At 48.3% G+C, this 12,119-nt stretch overlaps 1 pseudogene; it reads left to right on the plus strand.

Moving 5' to 3' along the window:
* The first annotated feature begins 899 nt into the window (after nucleotides 1–899).
* The window catches only part of LOC132317614 (hydrocephalus-inducing protein homolog), a 70,300-nt pseudogene continuing 59,080 nt past the window's right edge, over nucleotides 900–12,119 (plus strand).

Raw genomic sequence — 12,119 nt, forward strand, 5'->3', positions numbered from 1 at the left:
AGCTGAACAAAATCTCACATTGAACAGATCTCCTGTCTCACTCTTCCAGCAAAGTGTAATAGGAAGGCAAACTAACCAATTAGTCCAGAGAGAGATGGTTTATTTTTGAAGGAGGAAAAAAAAGGATTTATTGTGTATACGGAAGCAAGACTGAGCCACTAGTCTCTGCTGCTACAAAAAAAGCTGGGTATGGTGTGTTGTAGTGCAGAGTGTGCCAATATATCCCCAGCCTTTAAGTTTGGAGGGCCATTGGTTGGTATCGGACCAGCCCTGAAGGGCCCCTCTGTGCCTGTATTTGTGCTGCTGAGCCTTCTGAATTTTCCAGGTCCTGGCACGACTGAGCTTGTGTGAAGCCCAGCCTTGTGCTTACCGATACTTTGGCCTTATGACCCTAGCCCGTATCATGAGCCAGGTGGTGTTCAGAGATTAATATTGCTGCTTTAAAGAGACGAGGTGAAGGTGCTTCTTTGGAAGCAGTTAAGTGACATTTACCTTCCTTCTGTTCCCACTGGAAAACTTGTAAAGAGGAATAAAGGACACTTTGGATACTAACAGAGATTGGGTTAATAATTCTAGTAAATGGGGTTCCAAAGTAATGGAAGCAGGGGAAGGCGACAAATGCCAGCAGGCCCTGATGTGTGTTTGTGGCTCGTGGGACTGCACCCACAGCAAAAGGCGGTTTTGGCTCAGGGAATGTTTGTTCTGGGGTTTTACTGCTATGAATCTTGACTGTGCCACTTAAATATGGTCTAATCACGGAACAGGGTGAGGAGGCCTTATGTTCTTCACTTCGGAAGGATGCCGCAGCCTGGAGACATGGGTGTGTCCTTTGGGTCTGCCGTGAATGGGATTCTAGAGTTTCAAAGTTCCATTGTTGCTCCTTCCAGGTGAGCTGAGAGATGGCCACTGGCAAGATCCATCGGTCCATGGGGTCCTCCAAAATGGCTGATGGATTCCAGAGCAAGATGGTAGCACCTTGTATTCCGAAGCTAGTCAGAGAGACAGAGGAGTCTGTAACTGTAAGTACCTGCTGTGGCCGGGCAGGCCCTGTGTTAAGGCTGGAAACTCCCCCCGTGTCCCTCCTCCACCTTCCCCTCCTGTTGTCTAGCAGCACTGTGAAGCTGGACACCACCTCCCCATCACTTTGCTGCCTGGCTTCTGCCAGAGGTGGCTGTCATGGTGCAGTGGGGAATGGAGTGTGTGCTGCTTCAGGGAAAGTCCAGAGTCTTGCCTGGAGGCCAAGTTAAATGAAAGTACTGGGCATTGCACTGGCATAGCTGAAGCGTGAGGGTGTGCTTCTTTCCATCCTCTTTGTGTGGGCAGTAATATCTTCTGTCACATAGGCATACTTGCCAGTGCTGCTCTGACCGTACCTGCCCGCCAGGCAGCCGGGCATGTGGTGGGCTGCTCAAACTCTGTCTGAAGACTTGAGAGACGTGGCTGGTCCCAGATAGAATAGGTTGGAAAACAGTGATTATACGTCATATCCTGTGTGGAGCACAGATCCAGCCCTGCAAACAGCAATGGAGTCAGGGCAATTCCGCCTCCCCATCCACAAATGTCCCCTTTGCTGACTGGAGCTCACTTGACTGGAGATGAGCTAGTGCTCAGGCTCTGTCAAGGAGATATCTCTGTGTACTTCTGCAGAGGGGTGTGTGAGGCCAGAACAGAGAGAAAACAAGTGCTAATTAAGAAGAGATAACTAAAACTTGGACCCATTCCTCTCCACGTTAGTCTTGGCACAACGCTGCTTTTCTGCTTTCCTCTGACTCACCCAGCTGTGACATCTCTGCACACGTGTTGGTTGTGAGCATTGTGCAAGGATGGAGTTTGGGGATTTCTGATAACTCCTCCCCACTCTCTTCAAAGGCTCAATCTGGCTCAATCCAGCAAAACTAAAGAGAAAACAAATACCCAAAGAGAAGTAATCCCCAAAACGTGTCACATTGAATCATGAAGGAGAAGCTAATGGGGCAGAGCCACTTGGTTACAGCGTGTGTATTCCGCTCTATATCATTAATTTCCTGATGTTAAATATTTCAGCAGAAACTTGGGGACTTCCAGGACTGTCCAGGTGGCTGTGATCACAAATTATTCATCGGTGGCACATGAACAAGAAAAGCCTTTCTGAAGAAAGGCATTTCTGTAGCTCTTGCTGGTGTTTTGCATTTCAGCTGACTCCCTCGGCCTTCCTGAAGGAGATGTCTCTCACCACGGAGCAGAGGCTGGCCAGCACTCGGGAGATGAGGCGGCCCCAGATTATCCCGCTTGTAGAGAGGAGTGAAAGCTCCCATCGAAAGGTAGCCTTTTCCTGCCCTTCTCCTTGCTGTTTGATGTGGCATTTGAAGAGGGTGCATGCTTGTGACAGGCTTGCCTCCAGCTTCTCTGAATACCTCGGTGACTAGGTCCTGTTGTCCTTAGTAGCCAATACAAATAACCTCTGCTGAACTTGGTGGATTTTGCTGGAATTTAGCTACCAGTGCTAAAGCCCGATACTGGGGGAAGGCTGGGGCAGGACACCAGGGTGCGAGCTTGCCATTTTCCATCCTCCTGCTGAAGTAGCCACACCTGGCTTTGGTGTAGCCTCTGTCAAATGCTTGGGGTCGTAGGATTCCCTCAGCGGTGGCAGCATTGGCCTTCGAAGGCTGAGGGCCTATGGTAAGTGTTAAAGATTTAACAAAACCAACTGCATGAATGCTTTGGTTTGGAACAATGTGTGGAACCCTTGCAGGGTGTTAGAATTTGCAGGCTGTCAGATATACAGGGGAATGACCCTGGGCAGAGGGGTGTGGATGTGCTTTCTCTGGCTCAGTGCTTACTTAGATGTATGTTTAAAGCTGCTTTTCTTACAGGACTGCCTAGTACAACACACAGTCCAAATGGGTAGATTACTGAGGTAGGCTGTTGAGTGGAAAATTGCCAGCCAGAGACCTGTAACAAATTGGTTAAGGATTGCCCTAGACAGCACGAAAGGTTGGGAACACATCAGATGAGTGCACAACTAACTGGCAGTGTGCTGCAGCTACTAGCTTCAGCACGACTGTGACTTCTGTGGAGAAGCAGGAGACCTGCCCGTGTCTTTCGAGTGGGAACGGTGGAGCTAGAAGAGGGGAGGCAAAGCAGGGAGGAATTTCCTCAAAGCAATGCCTCTGCTCTGTAAGCATTTGCTGTTTGTGTATATTTTCAGCCATGCTTCTGCAGTGGTATTAAATAAAACAGCAAAACCAGAATACAATAAAGCATCCATTTTAAAGTCCATGGAAAAAGGAGATACCAAGTCCAGTCTTGTTCAAGTTGCCCAGTAATGCTGAGAAAAGAGCTGAACCTTATTGCCATCCAACGTTCACCTCACTTGTCTTTTTCCTAACTAGTGTGTTAGGAAACACACTAACTGGTACTGTTCTCTTCTTGCTGGTTTCTAGGCTCTATATCAAAAAAGATATTTGGGTATGTGTGGGTCTCGGTCTCTCTGTCTCAGAGTGAAGATCATCCCAAAATGGTTTCCCATGGAGTCTCACGTAAATTCTTGGGTTTCGCTTTCTCCGTGATCACTCATGGCTCTTTCAGTAAGTGCTCTGGAGCTGTGTGACCCCATTAGCACAGGGCTCTGCCGGAGGTAAGTGCTGCCTTGCATTTTGGAGAAGGAAACCTGGAGCAACACCTCCCAAAAGAGCTTCTTAGCCTGAGCCTGCTGAGCAGTGCAGAAACTTTTGATGAGCTCGGAACACAGGTGGGTGAGCTCCTGTTTCCCTAGTGTGAGCTGGGCAGACGTACTCACCAAGAGACTGTACTTCACTGGAGATCAATATAGCAGTCTCATTCATTAATCTTTCTCCCAGCAGCTGAATCTCTCACTGCCCTCTCTTGCATCTCCAGGTCTCCTCAGCTGACCTGGAATGGAGCTTGATTCAGCCTTTCCCATCCGAGGTGGTGTTTCAGAACTACATCCCCTGCGAGGTCTACGAAGTGCCACTGATTCTGAGGAACAACGACAAGGTAAGTGCTGGGACGTGGAGGTTTAACGCTGTGCTGGAAGAGGAGAGCAGTGTTATTCACGTGGTATACAGCATAGCAAGTTATCTGCTGCAGCACAGCATATCAGAATAAAAAGTCTCACCACCTTTGTTTTGCAAGCTGGTGGAAATCTTCCCACGCTGGGGTTTCTCCCCCTGATTTTGGCCGTGCGTTGGTGGCATCTAACCCCAAGGAGCTTTTCTAGTCTACATCCTTCCCCTTGAGAGCCCCGGACTGAGGGGAATGTTGAGGGCTGTACAGTTCTTGCCTGCCCTCATGCTTTACCTCGAGTGTGTATCACGTCCTGGTGGCTCCTTGGTTAACCTTGGTTTCTGGCAGGGCATCTCTGCCTCTCACAAGCCATTTAGCTGCCTCTGTGCAGCTCAGTGTCAGAGTACAGGGTTTGAGTCTTCTCCGCTTTATGCTGGAATAAGTTAGAATTAGTGGCATTAGCGCTCCAGGAAGGGTGTTTTGAAGCAGCAGTGGAAATGGACTGATTTAGCAGGAGCAGTGGGAGGCCTTTACGTGCCACTTTAGGCTCCTGCTAAGTGTAATTCAGTTCTGCCCAGGTTTTTCTAAGGCAACGTGGCTCTCTGCTTTCCCTTTGGAAAACCACAGCACATCCAGAGTAACATGCTCTTGAAGGTCTCCACCTTTACTTGAAAAAATTGTGATCGTTTTGAGATTTTGCAAGAAAGTTGAGAAGGGAAAAGGTTGAAAAACATCAGCAATTTTGTTTCACTGTAAAGAGGAGAATTGAGACCTTTTGAATTTCATCAGGGGAAACATTTGCTGGAGTGAGGCATGTGCCAAGAGCAAGCTGGTGGGAAAAGACAGGAGCGAGGAACGGAGCTGAGTTAGAAAGTGCTCTGGGAGAGAACGTTGTACAGGCAAGGGTTTCTCTTGACACGTAACAGTAAGTGTGCTGGAAGCAGAGAAGGGTCAGAAAAAGAAAGGTGTAATTAAAGACAGTCTTCTGTACTGAAGAGTAAGATGTATCCCTGAGAGGAGAGCAGGATGGGAAGGTGGAAGTGTGCACGAGAGCGGGTGAATTAACTCACTCCCCAAATCTACCTGTTGGGGGAAACAAACAGGTGGACAAAAAAAAGCTGTCAGGGCATATGGCAGGTGGAGAAGTCAAGAGAAGTCAAAGTGTGTTCTGAGATGACAGGTTTTGACAGGGACACGGTTGAAAATGGAAGCCCCTTTGGCAAGGAAGGATGCAGGTGTGGTCCCTCAGTTATTCCTGGAGAGTGCTGCGCCATTCCTGGTCTGGTGTTCAGCTCGGGGATGTTGGAAAGATGCAGCGTGGGTGCCCATGCCCAAGGGATACCATTTGTGTGGTCCACAGTGATTCTGGGCACTCTTTGCTGTAGGTGTCCTCTTTCCTGATTAAAATGTGCCTCAGTTTCTCTTTCCCTATGGGTCGTTCCCACCAAGTCTTTTGGCTTCAGCTGCTCCCTTATCCATGTGGCACTTCAGAATGTTTGTCTTTGCCAAGTACCAGCCAACAGGCAAACAGTTAATTTGCTCTATTCCTGCTTCCTCAAGTGGAAAGGAACATCTGCATCAACATTTTTGCCATTCCCAGTAAAAAATCATGAACTTGTACAGCTGCATCTTGGGATTTGTATGCCCTGTAAAGGGGAGGAGGCAATGTGTGAACTGTTGATTTTTTTTTTTTCCAAAATGAATTAGTTCTGAAGCTAGCAAGACCTCAACTGTTGGACAGCACTGGGGTAAAAGTGAGATGAGCTTTAAGGAAAATCCTTGGCATATTTAAGTACACACAGATAGAGATGATAATGCCAAGAGGGGTTAAATCATATTCTAATTTTGTTGGCTTTTGCGAATGTCCTAGAGAAAAGCAACATTGTGCTGTGTCTCAAAGTTTTCTCACCAGTTTCCCAGATTCCTCTGAATCACACTCACTTCTACGGCATGGTAGCCTGAGGTTGTCTGCTCCATCAAAATCCAACTGACAGCAAAGTATATTCCAAAGAGAGGCTCTGTAATCATTCAAATACAGAAGCACTTTGCCATATACTTACTGCTCTTACCTATGTGTTGTAAAATAGCTTTTCTGACTTCAGGCTGCTCCTTGCCACCCTCAGATGTTCTGGGTGGCTTTTGCTGAAGGTCTGAGCCACGTGTGCTCCTCTCCCAAGCGACTTGGTGACCAAAACCTTTGTCTGCAGTGTGAAATTGTCTCCGGGAACCCGCTGCATTGCTGGGAGCAAAGGGAGATTGGAGAGTTCAGGACTGCCTAGGCCATGGGTTATCAGGCTTGGGTGGGTGGTGCAGAATGAATCTCCACGTTTGCCAAGCCTCGCGTGGGTTCGTTGTTTCTCAGTGAAGCTGCCTGTCAGTCAAAATCGCCTGTTTTAGACTTTCTGAGATGAGGTTTGGTGCTCAGGGGTTGACATCCGTGTGCTAGAAAACGCCTGTGTGCTGTCTCTGTGCTTGTGGCATCCCAGAGGGCAGAAACTTGCAGCAGGGTGCCTGCAGGGACTCCCGGGTGTGGGGAGGAATGCCCAGAGATCTGCCTTGCCTGCACTGGCAGCTGCCTGGCTACAATCAGCAGGCAGCGAGAGCCTCCGGAGAGCTGAGATTGGCTTTTAGTAATGAAACCACAGTGTGAGTCAGTGCTGGTCATGCATCTCAAGGCAGAAAATGCCTTTGAAGCCCATAATTGATAGGCACAGCCTGGGGGGTCGTCTGGCTTACCATTATTTGGTAAGTTGACTGCTCTGATCTTCTGCATCAGCCTTTCCTTGTAAAGTATCGTGCTTGTTCCTTGCTTCTTTACAGCCCCCTTTAAATTCTCTTAGCCATCTCCTTGTTTCTGGGGTTGTCTCTTTGTTTTCCTATGTTCCTCCTTTTGCTCTTCTGCTTGCTTTTATTCCCAGCAAGGCCACAATGTCTGTGGTCTCCTTCTCTTGTTGGTCTGCCTGCACAACTCTGTAGCACTGCAGCTTGACTGCCCTGCTCAAACCCGGTAGGTTAGAAGTGAATTTCTTCCTTGCCCCAGTAAAACACATCCTGTTTTGCCTTCAGATAATACATTCCCCCTCTAGAGGCGTGACAGCATGGATATGAGCAGGCAGAAGCAAGCAGGTTCTCTGGGTTTGTTGAATATGCGGATGACTTGATTCAGGTATCATATCGCCATACTGCTGGTGTCTTATCTGCTTGGCACTTCCTTCACAGCAGGGCATTCCCTACTGCCTCTGGCCTGGAGCTATTTTGCCCCGGCGGAAGGGATTCAGGTCCTCCCTTGTGTATTATGTGCATGTACCTCGAGAGCTAAAAGTGCTTTGGAAAGGTGGTTGACGAAGGATGTCTCCAGGGCATGGCCAGGTCTCTTCTCTTCATGTTCCCACAAGTGGTGAAGTCACAGTTTCATGTCTTCCCTGCAGGTTCCTCGGCTGGTGAAGGTCGTCTTGGAGAGCTCGCCTTATTTCAAGTTGATCAGCCCCAAGGATATGTGCCGTAAGGTAGCACCTGGCATGCGTTCCACTTTCCGCATCCTTTTCACACCTGAGGAGAACAAGGTGAGACTTGTGGTGCCAAGAGGTTGGTGCCTTCAGGGGAAGCTGCACCTGCAGGGCCGGATTCAGAACAGAGCATCTGGTGTGGGTTTTGAGGACCCGTCCTGGTTTTGGTGGGGTTGCGCTGGATCTAGAACTGGGGGAAACTCTTTCCCCATGGTGAAGGTTATGCTCTCATAGGCTGGAGGCTCTTGTGTGTTTCAGACTGTTTTTATCCTTCAGTGCTGGCACATTTAATGTAATGTCTATTGGCTTCAGGGATAAGAGAGTCTACTGTCTGTGGTGGAGCAGCCTCTCAAGGTGTCGGTTTCTAGTATCTGTCTGTTGCTGCATAATTATGGGTTTGCTCCACTAATTATAAATACAAAGGTCTGTTTAAAAGTGACCTGTTATTTGGAGGACCTGAAGTGAGCCTGATCAGGGTGAGGACCACCACCTTTGAAAACTGCTGTCATCCTAATGTGTATCATGTTGGACGCAGTAGTTGGACAGCTGAACGTTATGTCTAAAGTAATCACTTTTTTTGCACGTTGGTTCTAGTCCACACCCTGCTGTGAGGTCTGCTCTAAGCTGTGGTCAGGCAGTCTGCAGCTGGTCACATCTTGGCATTGCATGGTGCTGCTAGGCACTGCAGCAGGGACTCGCAGGCTGTGCTTTCCCTCTCTGCGCTTTCTTGAGCATTTGTGAGGGAAGATGCACATGGAAGAGTAGGAGAGTGTCAGGGAGGGGTGTTGATAAGATGTTTAGCCATCTCAGTGGTAGGGGTTTAATTCTTATAGAAAACCCTAGAGGCACAAGCAGATCCAGAGAGCTTTTCTCTTTCCCATCTGGCAGCCACTTCCCTGCCTCACCCTGAACTGGAGCAAAGATGATGCTGTCTCATCCCCTGTATTTCCAAGCCTTGCAGCTGTGCTGTCCCTGAGGATACTTGCCTGCCTGTGATCCAGCTGCGAGTCTAGGGGAGAGGGAGTGCTGTGCCCGTGGTAGGGAGCCAGCCTGATGCAGAGCCACTGAGCTCTAGATGTCCTTAACTCAGCGGGAGGTTGGTGTGCTGCAGATGACATTGAGACATCTGCCTGGCAGAGCATGTCTAGGACTAAAGGGGCAGGTACAGTCTGCAGGCAGACACCTTACCCCAGAGCCTGTGGGCAGTAGTACTGGTGTGGCTGTGTCTTCATGCGTGTTATTGTGGTGGCTCTGTCACCTGGCACCTATTCCATGCCACACATGCATTTGCTTGGAGGTTTGAACATCAGTGCTGTGGCCCTGGCAAGTCTGATTCTCAGTGCTGTGATGTGAAGGGTCAGTGCTGTTACCTGGAGGCTTGTTAATACAGAGGATTTAGTCCATGGCACGGAAGGGAGGAAGCATTGCAGGCAGACAAAGACAGGCAGGCTGACTTCTCCCACCAGCATCCTGCTACCTCTTAGCACTGTTTTTCTCATGACTTTGTTGGAGAGGCCAGGTTAGGGGATAGCTCTGAGCCAGCTGGTATTTCTGCACCAGGCCAGAGGTGCAAGATCTCTTTGGGCATAGCTGTTCTCTCATCTTCCATTTGCAGCTTAGATTTAGTTTAACACTTTGTCCTGTCCTCAAACAGTATGGATATAGAAAACTGAAGAGGAAATGCCCTGTGGTGCCTGGCTCCCCATGCTTGTGAAATAATCTGTTCCTTTGGAGGGACTTAATTTATTTTTAATTATTAATGATTTAACATCATTAATATTTAGGGTAAGAATTATGTTGGCCTCGGGCAGATTTCCACGCTACCCAAGTGACACAAGAGCTTAATCTCACCGAGGTAGGCTTTGCAAAGTACACTGGTGCCTTTAAAATGTGGTTTGTTAGTATAAATTAGTGTTCATTTTTGGGGTGGAAGAGGTAAATGGGCGCCCATGAAGGGTGGCAAAGCGTTGCTCTTCAAGTTTCGAGAGGCAGCAGAGCAACATGTGAACATCACCACAAGTAGAAGTAGCGTGAGATAACCGCCAAGAGCACTAATATCCAATACTTTGTCCCTTGTTTTGCCCATGAACAGGCGAGTGTGTGGAGTAGGGAGCTCTGCCAGCGAGAGGTCCTCCGCACAGCTTCAGTGACACCCCGACAGGTTTCTGCTGAACTGGGTTTTGTGCCCTGTGCAGGGGTTGTGTAGGGCATCGGGAGAGGGGTGTGTGCTGCTTTGTGGGGAGCACGTGGGATTTATACAGCAGAATCATCATTTTGTACAAATCAAATGATTTGTCTCGTCCTTGGTGGAGCGTGAGTCAGAGAAGTAGCAGAGTGCTGTAGCTCAGCTAGAAATGCATCAATAGCACGGTCAGGAGGTGCACAGCACCTTGAAAACCCCTTAGCGAAGAGGCAGGCTCTGGGAAATGGTTCTGTAAAGCCACCCACATTGGGCTTGCAGTTGCTGGCATGCAGAATGTCTGTGGTTTAGCTGTGGAAGGCTTATGAGTGCTGCCTTGGCACAACCTCTGCCTCTCTGCTGCTCCATGATCCACAGGGACTGTGGATAACCCAGTGAATCGGGATGCAGGTACAAACCCCTCTGTCAAGGTTGGCGAGTCTTCCTGATGTGGAGTTGGTTTCTATAATTCTCTCGCTTTGAATCTGTTTTTCCCCAGGGTATAGTCTGACTTCAGTGAAGTCACTCATGCTTCAAGGGAGTAAAATTGTGGCTAAGCCCTAAATAAAAAGACCATGTGAGTTGTTAGTGGCTGAAATGCAATGTACCGTGCAGGCCTTCCTTGAAAAATGAGCAGTTTCCTATTGTCTTGCAGTCATTTGGGAATATGCCATGTGATTGGACTGTCAGAAAGTGAATAAATAGCTGACATGTCTCTTTGTTTATGGGCACTTGTGTTATAAATATGAAATGCTAATTCTTCTGTTGGGCAACATTTGCAATTAGTTGCTCTTGCTGCATTTCTGTTTTTTGGCTCCGGTTGTGCAGTGGGGGTGTTCTCGTGCCACCTGTGCTGCCGGGTCTCCATGCGCAATGGTCTGACAGTCTCTGCGTAACTGGAAACCATTGTGGAACTGACTGGCGAATAAACAGCCAGAAATACGGACGTTTGTGTGTCATTCAGGCTTGTCAGTAGATTATCTTCAAGGAAGAAGGAAGGAAGAAGCATATAAAAACATCGGACAGCCTCTTCTATTTTGTCCTCTTGCTCTTTTCACTGTAGGAGTAGAATCTTTTCAAGCAATCCAAGTTCAGTCTGCGAGGTTTGCAAAATTGATGACTGATGCTCAATGGAGACTGAATGAATGCTCATTGATTGATATGAAATAGGACAGGACGATGAGCTATTGCATTACTGAAATGAACTCCTTTAAAAGTCAGTCCAGCCCTGTTAGATGTTTTGTAGCACACGGAAGCTATTCCAAGTATACTTTCAAGAAGACTCCGGGGAGGAGAAAAGGGGCAGAAGATCAAGGCAAATGACCCTGCGCAAAATGAACCTGGAGCAAAGGGACTGATTTCAAAGCATCCTGTGACTTGGTAGCTGAGGGAGGCAGGAGGAGGGGTTCCCCTTCTCATGTGAAGCCACCTTCATCTTGCAGCCTCCCTCCCCTCTTTTAATGGCCCTTATTTTCCAGCCTTGATGGTATCATGGTTTCAGCAGGGAGCTTTCCCTGTTTGTCTTACTATGCTACCTCATGCTACAAGGATCTCTTCTTTGCAGTTGCCGGCTGCAAGGAATTCAGTGAAGTGTTTAGGATCTGTTCTACAGTAAAACTGACATCCGAGTTTGCTGGCATACTGGGCAGTTAAGGTTGCTATCCCTGTGACAGTAATTAATGTTAGCCTGAGTTTGCAAAGAGCCTGAAATGACACCTTTGATACAAGCAGTTGCTTTAATTTCAGTGGGTGCTAATTCAAATGCCAGCGGTGATGCTTTGCAGTCCAGAGCTTGTAACGTACTGCTTATCAGCAGGGAATAAGAGAAGAGGAACCATTGTACGATGAAGTGTATTTTCCCTGAAATTGAGAGCGGAGTTGTATGAAGGATGAAGTTGTATGTTCCTGAAAATCTATCGCCTGAAGCCGCATCTAAACACAACAATCTTTAAAGCATAGAAGTGATGCAACCCCTCCCACACCCAGGCATGTTTATTTAGAGACCTGGTTTTAAACAGCCTGCTAAGGGTTTGCAGTTGAAAATTCAAACAAGATTTTAAACTGGTTTCGACTGTACCCCTAGGCTGTGAGTAAGTGCATAGCAGTTGGTAACACAGGGCAGTGCTGCAGTGGAGAATTGCAGCCTTGATCTTCCTCCAGGGTAGGGCCATTCAGCTTTCAAAAGCTTAAGGGACCATGGGTTCACAGCAGCATGAGCAGCCAGCTTCTGCCTAGCACCCCTCTTTCCTTGGGTTTCCCTCCGTTTGGCCTGACGCTGCATTCAGCTTTGCTGCAAGGTCCCACTTTGGGGTCCTAGAGCGCGGTTGAAGGGTCAGCATGTGCTGAAGTGCTTTGAGTCAAGCTTTGTAGAGGGTGCAGCGTCCCAGGGCGTCCCTGGAGAAGGGGCTCAGCACACAACGTGCGTGTAC

This window comes from Gavia stellata, chromosome 10 (genome assembly GCF_030936135.1).
Source record: "Gavia stellata isolate bGavSte3 chromosome 10, bGavSte3.hap2, whole genome shotgun sequence".
NCBI classification, from domain to species: Eukaryota; Metazoa; Chordata; class Aves; order Gaviiformes; family Gaviidae; genus Gavia; species Gavia stellata.